The sequence below is a fragment of the Drosophila biarmipes genome, unplaced genomic scaffold, assembly GCF_025231255.1.
Source record: "Drosophila biarmipes strain raj3 unplaced genomic scaffold, RU_DBia_V1.1 ptg000026l, whole genome shotgun sequence".
NCBI classification, from domain to species: Eukaryota; Metazoa; Arthropoda; class Insecta; order Diptera; family Drosophilidae; genus Drosophila; species Drosophila biarmipes.
In genome coordinates this window covers 256,195-267,916 of record NW_026114542.1, presented here as the reverse complement: position 1 = coordinate 267,916, position 11,722 = coordinate 256,195, and the positions used below count along the sequence as shown (strand labels likewise).

The 11,722-nt window shown below is 33.0% G+C and overlaps 3 non-coding genes across 3 annotated transcripts; all 3 read right to left on the bottom strand.

Annotated features, from left to right (window-relative positions):
• Positions 1-3,268: 3,268 nt before the first annotated feature.
• On the bottom strand, positions 3,269-7,239 carry LOC127012194 (large subunit ribosomal RNA). Its single transcript, XR_007765720.1, has one exon. It is a non-coding gene; the product is annotated as a large subunit ribosomal RNA (ribosomal RNA).
• A 402-nt stretch (positions 7,240-7,641) lies between these two features.
• LOC127012169 (5.8S ribosomal RNA) lies at positions 7,642-7,820 on the bottom strand. The gene has a single exon (XR_007765695.1). It is a non-coding gene; the product is annotated as a 5.8S ribosomal RNA (ribosomal RNA).
• A 1,203-nt stretch (positions 7,821-9,023) lies between these two features.
• Positions 9,024-11,018, bottom strand: LOC127012185 (small subunit ribosomal RNA). Its single transcript, XR_007765711.1, has one exon. It is a non-coding gene; the product is annotated as a small subunit ribosomal RNA (ribosomal RNA).
• Between the last annotated feature and the right edge of the window lie 704 nt (positions 11,019-11,722).

Genomic DNA, 11,722 nt, shown 5'->3' with positions numbered 1-11,722 from the left:
AAAATCCTATGCATTTGCATAAGATTTATTTTGCCACAATTTATAGTACTAGTGCCGCCCTCACTAGGTATAAATATCTCATTTCGCTAGTAGTGTATGGGCAAATTCTACTAGCTATTCTCATAAATATGTCACTTATATGCCATATCTATACAATTCATGCACTTTTATATGTATATTTGCTATATTATACATTATTATGCCTTATAGGTATTATACCTATAAGCCACATCCATACGATTGCTTATATAAATATATGTATAATTTTTTATACATATTTTTTTTATTTATGTATGGTTTTTTATTCATATCCATATACTGTATTCACTTTTATATGGATATGATTGGCGTTTTATATAGTATTGACAAAATCATAAGTTTGACCAATACGAGGAGAGGTCCGCCAACGACCACCTCCCTATAGGTGTTTTTGGACACGCTGTCTCCCATTCGACTGCTTACTATACTAGGGGCTGCCCGCTCCGTATGATATTCTCTCGTATAACAAGAGAATGCAAGAAATATTCGTATTTTATGAATATAATCCATTTATTTTTCAATATCCATACGTTTTACTTAGTTTTTTGTACGGTATTGACAAAATCCTATGCATTTGCATAAGATTTATTTTGCCACAATTTATAGTACTAGTGCCGCCCTCACTAGGTATAAATATCTCATTTCGCTAGTAGTGTATGGGCAAATTCTACTAGCTATTCTCATAAATGCCTTCTTTATGCCATATCTATACAATTTATGCACTTTTATATGTATATTTGCTAATATTATACATTATTATGCCTTATAGGTATTATACCTATAAGCCATATACATACGATTTCATTTTTTTATTTATATATGGTTTTGTATTTATAACCATATACCGTATTTACTTTTATAAGGATATGATTGGCGTTTTATATAGTATTGACAAAATTATAAGTTTGACAAACACTTTTTTAAGTCTTTTAGTTAAAATTGTCATTTTTAATTGACTATCTAAACACTAGATATATTTGCACATGGAGCAAAGAGTATAAAAATTGGTCGCGTCACTAATAATATCGCGATACATTTTTACTACCATCAAAATACCACATACGTTTATATGTCCTCTTTATTTAATTTGGTTTCTAAACCTCAGGAATAGTTTTAATTATATGTGCGCTCTAAGTTGAATGAATTTCTTGAATCTCTTTACTTGAATTTCTAAGACTTAAAAATATTTATAAATAGATGTCCTATTGCATAATATTTTTTTATCGCTTCACTTATAAAATAACGATCCTGCCTTTCTACCTTTGAATAAACATTCATATAAACATGGAGAAAAAAACGTTCGCGTCACTAACAGTATGTGACGATAAAATTTTGCTAACATTAAAAGGAACATATTTTTATATGTCAACTCTTAGTTGAATTGGTCTATTGCTTAAGATTCTAGACCTTAGGAATATTTTTATATTATATGTTTGCCAATCTTCGCGTCACTAAAAAGATGACGATTCATATTGTTATTATTAGATGGTCGAGTTGTACTTATATTGATATGTTAATCAAATTGGTCTCTTACTTGAAAATCTAGACCTTAGGAATATTTTTATATTATATGTTTGCCAATCTTCGCGTCACTAATAAGATGACGATTCATATTGTTATTATTAGATGGTCGAGTTGTACTTATATTGATATGTTAATCAAATTGGTCTCTTACTTGAAAATCTAGACCTTAGGAATATTTGTATATTATATGTTTGCCAATCTTCGCGTCAGTAATAAGATGACGATTCATATTGTTATTATTAGATGGTCGAGTTGTACTTATATTGATATGTTAATCAAATTGGTCTCTTACTTGAAAATCTAGACCTTAGGAATATTTTTATATTATATGTTTGCCAATCTTCGCGTCACTAATAAGATGACGATTCATATTGTTATTATTAGATGGTCGAGTTGTACTTATATTGATATGTTAATCAAATTGGTCTCTTACTTGAAAATCTAGACCTTAGGAATATTTTTATATTATATGTTTGCCAATCTTCGCGTCACTAATAAGATGACGATTCATATTGTTATTATTAGATGGTCGAGTTGTACTTATATTGATATGTTAATCAAATTGGTCTCTTACTTGAAAATCTAGACCTTAGGAATATTTTTATATTATATGTTTGCCAATCTTCGCGTCACTAATAAGATGACGATTCATATTGTTATTATTAGATGGTCGAGTTGTACTTATATTGATATGTTAATCAAATTGGTCTCTTACTTGAAAATCTAGACCTTAGGAATATTTTTATATTATATGTTTGCCAATCTTCGCGTCACTAATAAGATGACGATTCATATTGTTATTATTAGATGGTCGAGTTGTACTTATATTGATATGTTAATCAAATTGGTCTCTTACTTGAAAATCTAGACCTTAGGAATATTTTTATATTATATGTTTGCCAATCTTCGCGTCACTAATAAGATGACGATTCATATTATTATTAGATGGTCGAGTTGTACTTATATTGATATGTTAATCAAATTGGTCTCTTACTTGAAAATCTAGACCTTAGGAATATTTTTATATTATATGTTTGCCAATCTTCGCGTCACTAATAAGATGACGATTCATATTGTTATTATTAGATGGTCGAGTTGTACTTATATTGATATGTTAATCAAATTGGTCTCTTACTTGAAAATCTAGACCTTAGGAATATTTTTATATTATATGTTTGCCAATCTTCGCGTCACTAATAAGATGACGATTCATATTGTTATTATTAGATGGTCGAGTTGTACTTATATTGATATGTTAATCAAATTGGTCTCTTACTTGAAAATCTAGACCTTAGGAATATTTTTATATTATATGTTTGCCAATCTTCGCGTCACTAATAAGATGACGATTCATATTGTTATTATTAGATGGTCGAGTTGTACTTATATTGATATGTTAATCAAATTGGTCTCTTACTTGAAAATCTAGACCTTAGGAATATTTTTATATTATATGTTTGCCAATCTTCGCGTCACTAATAAGATGACGATTCATATTGTTATTATTAGATGGTCGAGTTGTACTTATATTGATATGTTAATCAAATTGGTCTCTTACTTGAAAATCTAGACCTTAGGAATGTAATATATAAAGGATTAAAAATTCGCCACAAAGCCAAGCAAACAATCAATGCATACAAATAGATTGTTGGTTGAACTTTATATAAGAAGTTCAACACAACAAATAAATTATGCAATTTTATTATCGAATCATCAAGCAAAGGATAAGCTTCAGTGGATCGCAGTATGGCAGCTGCTCAACCACTTACAACACCTTGCCTGTTACAAAAGTCGTTTACAATTGATTCTAGGCTTTGTCATTGTATTAAATAATGCTTTTATATGTAACTAGCGCGGCATCAGGTGATCAAAGATCCTCCCAATTTACTATGTTACAAATTACATTGGCATCACATCCATTGTCGTTTAAAAAGTAAATTATAAACTTTAAATGGTTTAGAAGCCATACAATGCAAATTGCCCCTTATTTATCATTGCAGTCCAGCACGGATACGACCTTAGAGGCGTTCAGGCATAATCCAACGGACGTAGCGTCATACCACTGTTCGCTCGAACAAGTATTGTGCCATTGGTCCGTACCTGCGGTTCCTCTCGTACTACGCAGGAATGCTGTCGCAACAACGTTTTGTCATTAGTAGGGTAAAACTAACCTGTCTCACGACGGTCTAAACCCAGCTCACGTTCCCTTGCATGGGTGAACAATCCAACGCTTGGTGAATTTTGCTTCACAATGATAGGAAGAGCCGACATCGAAGGATCAAAAAGCGACGTCGCTATGAACGCTTGGCCGCCACAAGCCAGTTATCCCTATGGTAACTTTTCTGACACCTCTTGTTAAAAACTCTTTAAACCAAAAGGATCGATAGGCCGAGCTTTTGCTGTCCCTGTGTGTACTGAACACCGAGATCAAGTCAGCATTTGCCCTTTTGCTCTATGTGTGGTTTCTGTCCGCACTGAGCTGGCCTTGGGACACCTCCGTTATTATTTGAGAGATGTACCGCCCCAGTCAAACTCCCTACCTGGCAATGTCCTTGAATTGGATCATACCTGAGTAATTGGAGTTATACCAAATTTTCAAATCAAAAATACATAAATGCACCGTTTTATTAAAGAATTTGTTTGCGATTATATAACAAACTCGTGATACTTTGATCAAGAAGCTTGCATCAAAACCCAATACCATAAGATATAATAAATATATCCGTATAATGGCTAGGAAATGATACACGTTCCATTTAATCAAGTAAGTAAGGAAACAATAAGAGTAGTGGTATTTCATTGGCGATACCAAACCGAGGTCTAATATCTCCCACTTATTCTACACCTCTTATGTCTCCTTACACTGCCAGATTAGAGTCAAGCTCAAAAGGGTCTTCTTTCCCCGCTAATTATTCCAAGCCCGTTCCCTTGGCTGTGGTTTCGCTAGATAGTAGATAGGGACAGTAGGAATCTCGTTAATCCATTCATGCGCGTCACTAATTAGATGACGAGGCATTTGGCTACCTTAAGAGAGTCATAGTTACTCCCGCCGTTGACCCGCGCTTACTTGAATTTCTTCACTTTGACATTCAGAGCACTGGGCAGAAATCACATTGTGTCAACACCCGCTAGGGCCATCACAATGCTTTGTTTTAATTAGACAGTCGGATTCCCCAAGTCCGTGCCAGTTCTGAATTGATTGTTAATTGATAATCGTTATAATTAATAAGAACTAATTGGTTTAACCCAATTAGTATTCTTAAAAATTTTAGCAAGAAAGTTCCACAATTGGCTACGTAACTAAACTATCCGGGGAACAAGTAACTAACATAAATGCTAGAAACTCTATTTACCCAGAACGAGCACATAAACCATGTTATTGTTTCCCAATCAAGCCCGACTATCTCAATCTTCAGAGCCAATCCTTATCCCGAAGTTACGGATCTAATTTGCCGACTTCCCTTACCTACATTATTCTATCGACTAGAGACTCTTCACCTTGGAGACCAGCTGCGGATATTGGTACGGCCTGTTGAGAAGTTTGCGTGTCCCCACCATAAATTTTCAAGGTCCGAGGAGAAAATATCGACACAACAGTATATGTCATGCTCTTCTAGCCCATCTACCATATCTCTCTGCGAAAGACTTCCATGGTAGTACGGCTATAAAACAGAAAAGAAAACTCTTCCGATATCTCTCGACGGCTTCTTTATGGTCGTTCCTGTTGCCAGGATGAGCACGAGGCCCATATTTAATAACAAACGGATACTCAACAGGTTACGGAATTGGAACCGTATTCCCTTTCGTTCAAAATTATTCAAGTATATTAATTTAGCTAGATTTTATATAATATATATATTTGTTTGGCATTTGTATTTTACTTGAAAATTTTCGGCTTTCGCCTTGAACTTAGGACCGACTAACTCGTGATCAACCACTGTTCACACGAAACCCTTCTCCACTTCAGTCCTCCAAGGTCTCATTCGATTATTTGCTACTACCACCAAGATCTGTACCAATGGCAGCTCCATGCAGGCTTACGCCAAACACTTCTACGCATACCATTGTACCTTCCTACTCACTAAAGTTTCAAAATTTATATTACAAGTAATATAAATCATCTACTTTAGCGGTAATGTATAGGTATACAACTTAAGCGCCATCCATTTTAAGGGCTAGTTGCTTCGGCAGGTGAGTTGTTACACACTCCTTAGCGGATTTCGACTTCCATGATCACCGTCCTGCTGTTTTAAGCAACCAACGCCTTTCATGGTATCTGCATGAGTTGTTAATTTGGGCACCGTAACATTACGTTTGGTTCATCCCACAGCGCCAGTTCTGCTTACCAAAAGTGGCCCACTGGGCACATTATATCATAACCTTGAACTTCATATCAAGAAAGTTAAGGTTCTTACCCATTTAAAGTTTGAGAATAGGTTAAGATCGTTTCGACCCTAAGGCCTCTAATCATTCGCTTTACCAGATAAGATTATTTTATATAATATTAAAATGCACCAGCTATCCTGAGGGAAACTTCGGAAGGAACCAGCTACTAGATGGTTCGATTGGTCTTTCGCCCCTATACTCAATTCTGACAATCGATTTGCACGTCAGAACTGTTTCGGTCTTCCATCAGGGTTTCCCCTGACTTCAACCTGATCAAGTATAGTTCACCATCTTTCGGGTCACAGCATATATGCTCAAGGTACGTTCCAGTTAGAGGCATAAATAATATAAATATCATTATACATAACTATATAGAACGCCCCGGGATTGTGTTAATTAGCTATAAATAGTTAAAAAACTAATCCCATTATTAGTCAAGTTAATTACGCTATTAGGTTTATATCCCAATAACTTGCACATATGTTAGACTCCTTGGTCCGTGTTTCAAGACGGGTCCCGAAGGTATCCTGAATCTTTCGCATTGTTAATCCTACAAGTGCATATAATAAACACAAAAATCAATGATAATTATGCCATTATATAATTCCGAAAAATTAACGCACTGTATTCATATAAATCTATCAGCACTTTATCAAATTAATAACATTTATTCTGTGTTAAAATGCAAGCAAATTAATTTGAATAAACTATAAGTTATATTTTATGATAAATTTGGTATGCTAATAGATTACAATGTCCTTATATGGAAAAAATGCACACTATTATCATAATATTGTTTAAATATTACAATTCTAATGATGAATTTTCCATAACGGATATTCAGGTTCATCGGGCTTAACCTCTAAGCAGTTTCACGTACTGTTTAACTCTCTATTCAGAGTTCTTTTCAACTTTCCCTCACGGTACTTGTTTACTATCGGTCTCATGGTTATATTTAGTTTTAGATGGAGTTTACCACCCACTTAGTGCTGCACTATCAAGCAACACGACTCTTTGGAAACATCATCTAGTAATCATTAACGTTATACGGGCCTGGCACCCTCTATGGGTAAATGGCCTCATTTAAGAAGGACTTAAATCGTTAATTTCTCATACTAGAATATTGACGCTCCATACACTGCATCTCACATTTGCCATATAGACAAAGTGACTTAGTGCTGAACTGATTTCTTTTCGCTCGCCGCTACTAAGAAAATCCTTGTTAGTTTCTTTTCCTCCCCTAATTAATATGCTTAAATTCAGGGGGTAGTCCCATATGAGTTGAGGTTGTGTATAACTTTTATATGCAATTAATTCTTTATATATAATGATAAAACATTTTATTAAATTCGTTATATTAATAATATCTGTATATAAATGGCATTTGTTTGATTTAACGAATCAACGAAGAACAATAATATTGTCAACGGTTTTCTATTTTCTAATCATTAATAAGAGACAATTCTAGATAAATTTTTATGCTAGACATTTCTCAGTATCATTTGATTGAAAAAGAAAATATTTCTCTTCGTTTTTCACATTCAAATTATTTACTAATGTGAGATAATGTTTTTCATATATTTTTTAATATTATGAATAAAATAATTAAATTATTATTATCCAATAATATACCATATGCTTATAAAATTTCATTATAAAATTTGTATAAGCAACTTAATTAGCATAGTCTTACAACCCTCAACCATATGTAGTCCAAGCAGCACTATAAAATTAATTAAAGTACATAACAGCATGGACTGCGATATGCGTTCAAAATGTCGATGTTCATGTGTCCTGCAGTTCACACGATGACGCACAGTTTGCTGCGTTCTTCATCGACCCATGAGCCGAGTGATCCACCGCTTAGAGTTTTATAAATTGGTTTCTTAATTTTGTCAAATATGTTTTTATTGAAAGAAATTAAAAATACACCATTTTACTGGCATATATCAATTCCTTCAATAAATTTATTTTTATACCTAAAACGAATGCTGCGAAATGTCTTAGTTTTATATAACCAATATATATCAAAGTATTTCTTTTTAAATTGCATTTATTGTAAATAAATATATATATATATATATTAATACTTTTTTAGCGATATAAATTGAAATTTATATAAAACATTAACCTGTATAAAACCAGGTACAACATTGTACATTTTAGGTTGTTGCATTATCCAATGTATGCGCATAACTGAGATGAACAATACATATCGCAACGCGTGTATATTATGGTCCATATACACACAGTATTTTAATTGTGTTTATATACAATAATAATTTAATATTATTATTTTAATAATTCGATTTGCTTGTTCGAATTTTTATTTGTTTGTTTTGGCTGCTTATTATTTCTCTCATATGTATTAAATACAATATATAATTTTAATATTTGCATTATTTCGATTTGCTTGTTCGAAATTTCATTTGATCTATATTAGATCATATACATTTTGGCAATTCATATTTTATTTGTATTACTATAATGTATTTATTATAATATAAACAAATATTTTATTAACGGTAAGGATATACAATAATAATTTAATATTATTATTTTAATAATTCGATTTGCTTGTTCGAATTTTTATTTGTTTGCTTTGGCTGCTTATTATTTCTCTCATATGTATTAAATACAATATATAATTTTAATATTTGCATTATTTCGATTTGCTTGTTCGAAATTTTATTTGATCTATATTAGATCTCATATACATTTTGGCAATTCATATTTTATTTGTATTATTATAATGTATTTATTATAATATAAACAAATATTTTATTAACGGTAAGGATATACAATAATAATTTAATATTATTATTTTAATAATTCGATTTGCTTGTTCGAATTTTTATTTGTTTGCTTTGGCTGCTTATTAATTTCTCTCATATGTATTAAATACAATATATAATTTTAATATTTGCATTATTTCGATTTGCTTGTTCGAAATTTCATTTGATCTATAATAGATCTCATATACATTTTGGCAATTCATATTTTATTTGTAATACTATAATGTATTTATTATAATATAAACAAATATTTTATTAACGGTAAGGATATTAAAACATTAATGATCCTTCCGCAGGTTCACCTACGGAAACCTTGTTACGACTTTTACTTCCTCTAAATAATCAAGTTCGGTCAACTTTTGCGAAACAACCGTAACACGCAAGGCGTCACAGTGATCACGTCCGGAGACCTCACTAAATAATTCAATCGGTAGTAGCGACGGGCGGTGTGTACAAAGGGCAGGGACGTAATCAATGCGAGTTAATGACTCACACTTACTGGGAATTCCAAGTTCATGTGAACAGTTTCAGTTCACAATCCCAAGCATGAAAGTGGTTCAGCGGTTTACCCGGACCTCTCGGTCTAGGAAATACACGTTGATACTTTCATTGTAGCGCGCGTGCAGCCCAGGACATCTAAGGGCATCACAGACCTGTTATTGCTCAATCTCATTATTGCTAGACGCAATTTGTCCATTTAAGAAGCTAGTGTCCTTATAATGGGACAAACCAACAGGTACGGCTCCACTTATATAAACACATTCAAACACAATAAACATTTTACTGCCACCATGAATGAAGGCTATATAAGCTTCAACACCATAATCCTGAAGATATCTATTTAATATATTTGAGTCTCGTTCGTTATCGGAATTAACCAGACAAATCACTCCACGAACTAAGAACGGCCATGCACCACCACCCATAGATTCGAGAAAGAGCTATCAATCTGTCTTACACACTTATGTTCGGACCTGGTAAGTTTTCCCGTGTTGAGTCAAATTAAGCCGCAGGCTCCACTCCTGGTGGTGCCCTTCCGTCAATTCCTTTAAGTTTCAGCTTTGCAACCATACTTCCCCCGGAGCCCAAAAGCTTTGGTTTCCCGGGAAGCGACTGAGAGAGCCATAAAAGTAGCTACACCCAATTGCTAGCTGGCATCGTTTATGGTTAGAACTAGGGCGGTATCTGATCGCCTTCGAACCTCTAACTTTCGTTCTTGATTAATGAAAACATCTTTGGCAAATGCTTTCGCTTAAGTTAGTCTTACGACGGTCCAAGAATTTCACCTCTCGCGTCGTAATACTAATGCCCCCAAACTGCTTCTATTAATCATTACCTCTTGATCTGAAAACCAATGAAAGCAGAACAGAGGTCTTATTTCATTATCCCATGCACAGAATATTCAGGCATTTGAAGCCTGCTTTAAGCACTCTAATTTGTTCAAAGTAATTGTACCGGCCCACAATAACACTCGTTTAAGAGCACTAATGCAGGTTTTTAAATAGGAGGAACATATGAAAAAATACAAGTATCTAAGCACATGTAAGAACTCCACCGGTAATACGCTTACATACATAAAGGTATAGTACTAACCACAATTGTAAGTTGTACTACCCGTATGAAGCACAAGTTCAACTACGAACGTTTTAACCGCAACAACTTTAATATACGCTATTGGAGCTGGAATTACCGCGGCTGCTGGCACCAGACTTGCCCTCCAATTGGTCCTTGTTAAAGGATTTAAAGTGTACTCATTCCAATTACAGGGCCTCGGATATGAGTCCTGTATTGTTATTTTTCGTCACTACCTCCCCGAGCTGGGAGTGGGTAATTTACGCGCCTGCTGCCTTCCTTAGATGTGGTAGCCGTTTCTCAGGCTCCCTCTCCGGAATCGAACCCTGATTCCCCGTTACCCGTTGCAACCATGGTAGTCCTAGATACTACCATCAAAAGTTGATAGGGCAGACATTTGAAAGATCTGTCGTCGGTACAAGACCATACGATCTGCATGTTATCTAGAGTTCAACCAATATAACGATCTTGCGATCGCTTGGTTTTAGCCTAATAAAAGCACATGTTCCATAAGGTTCATGTTTTAATTGCATGTATTAGCTCTAGAATTACCACAGTTATCCAAGTAACTGTTAACGATCTAAGGAACCATAACTGATATAATGAGCCTTTTGCGGTTTCACTTTTAATTCGTGTGTACTTAGACATGCATGGCTTAATCTTTGAGACAAGCATATAACTACTGGCAGGATCAACCAGAATAATGTTTTTATTCATATTTCATTCATATTTTTTGAATAGAAATTAGCAATATATATGTTGTTATAGATTTTATTTCTATCGAATACGGCCATTTTTATATAGCATTCGTATACGTTTGTTTTCCAATTTATACTTGTTTCGCCACTAATAATAACAAGTTTTTATTGATGTCAAAAAGAATCATATTCTTTATAAACACAATATTTATTTTTCATATATTTTCTTTATATATGCACATTTCATTCTAAAATATCATTTTTGTTCGACATACATAATATATTGTATCCACACATGTACAATTTTTGTTTAACCAATATAAGATATTGAGTTAATCATTTGTATTTTGACGATAAATTTAAAATTTATCTATATATATCCATATAAGTCTCTGGTAATATATAAAATAGAACCGAGTGTATATATATAATTATTACTACTATATTTATTTCTTAAATAATATATACTTATATATTATTTATATATATACTCTTTATTATATATTATATAATTTCTTAAATAACTCTCTTAATAGCTATTTTTTATTATCAACAATATAAGTTGATATTAATATTGAAAATGTATTCATAATTACATTTTTATATTTCTTTGGTAGACTTTTATGTACTATTATTATTTAATAATACACATATAATATAAATCATGTTAGCCTACCTCCTAAAATTAACGATAAAATTCGGAAACAA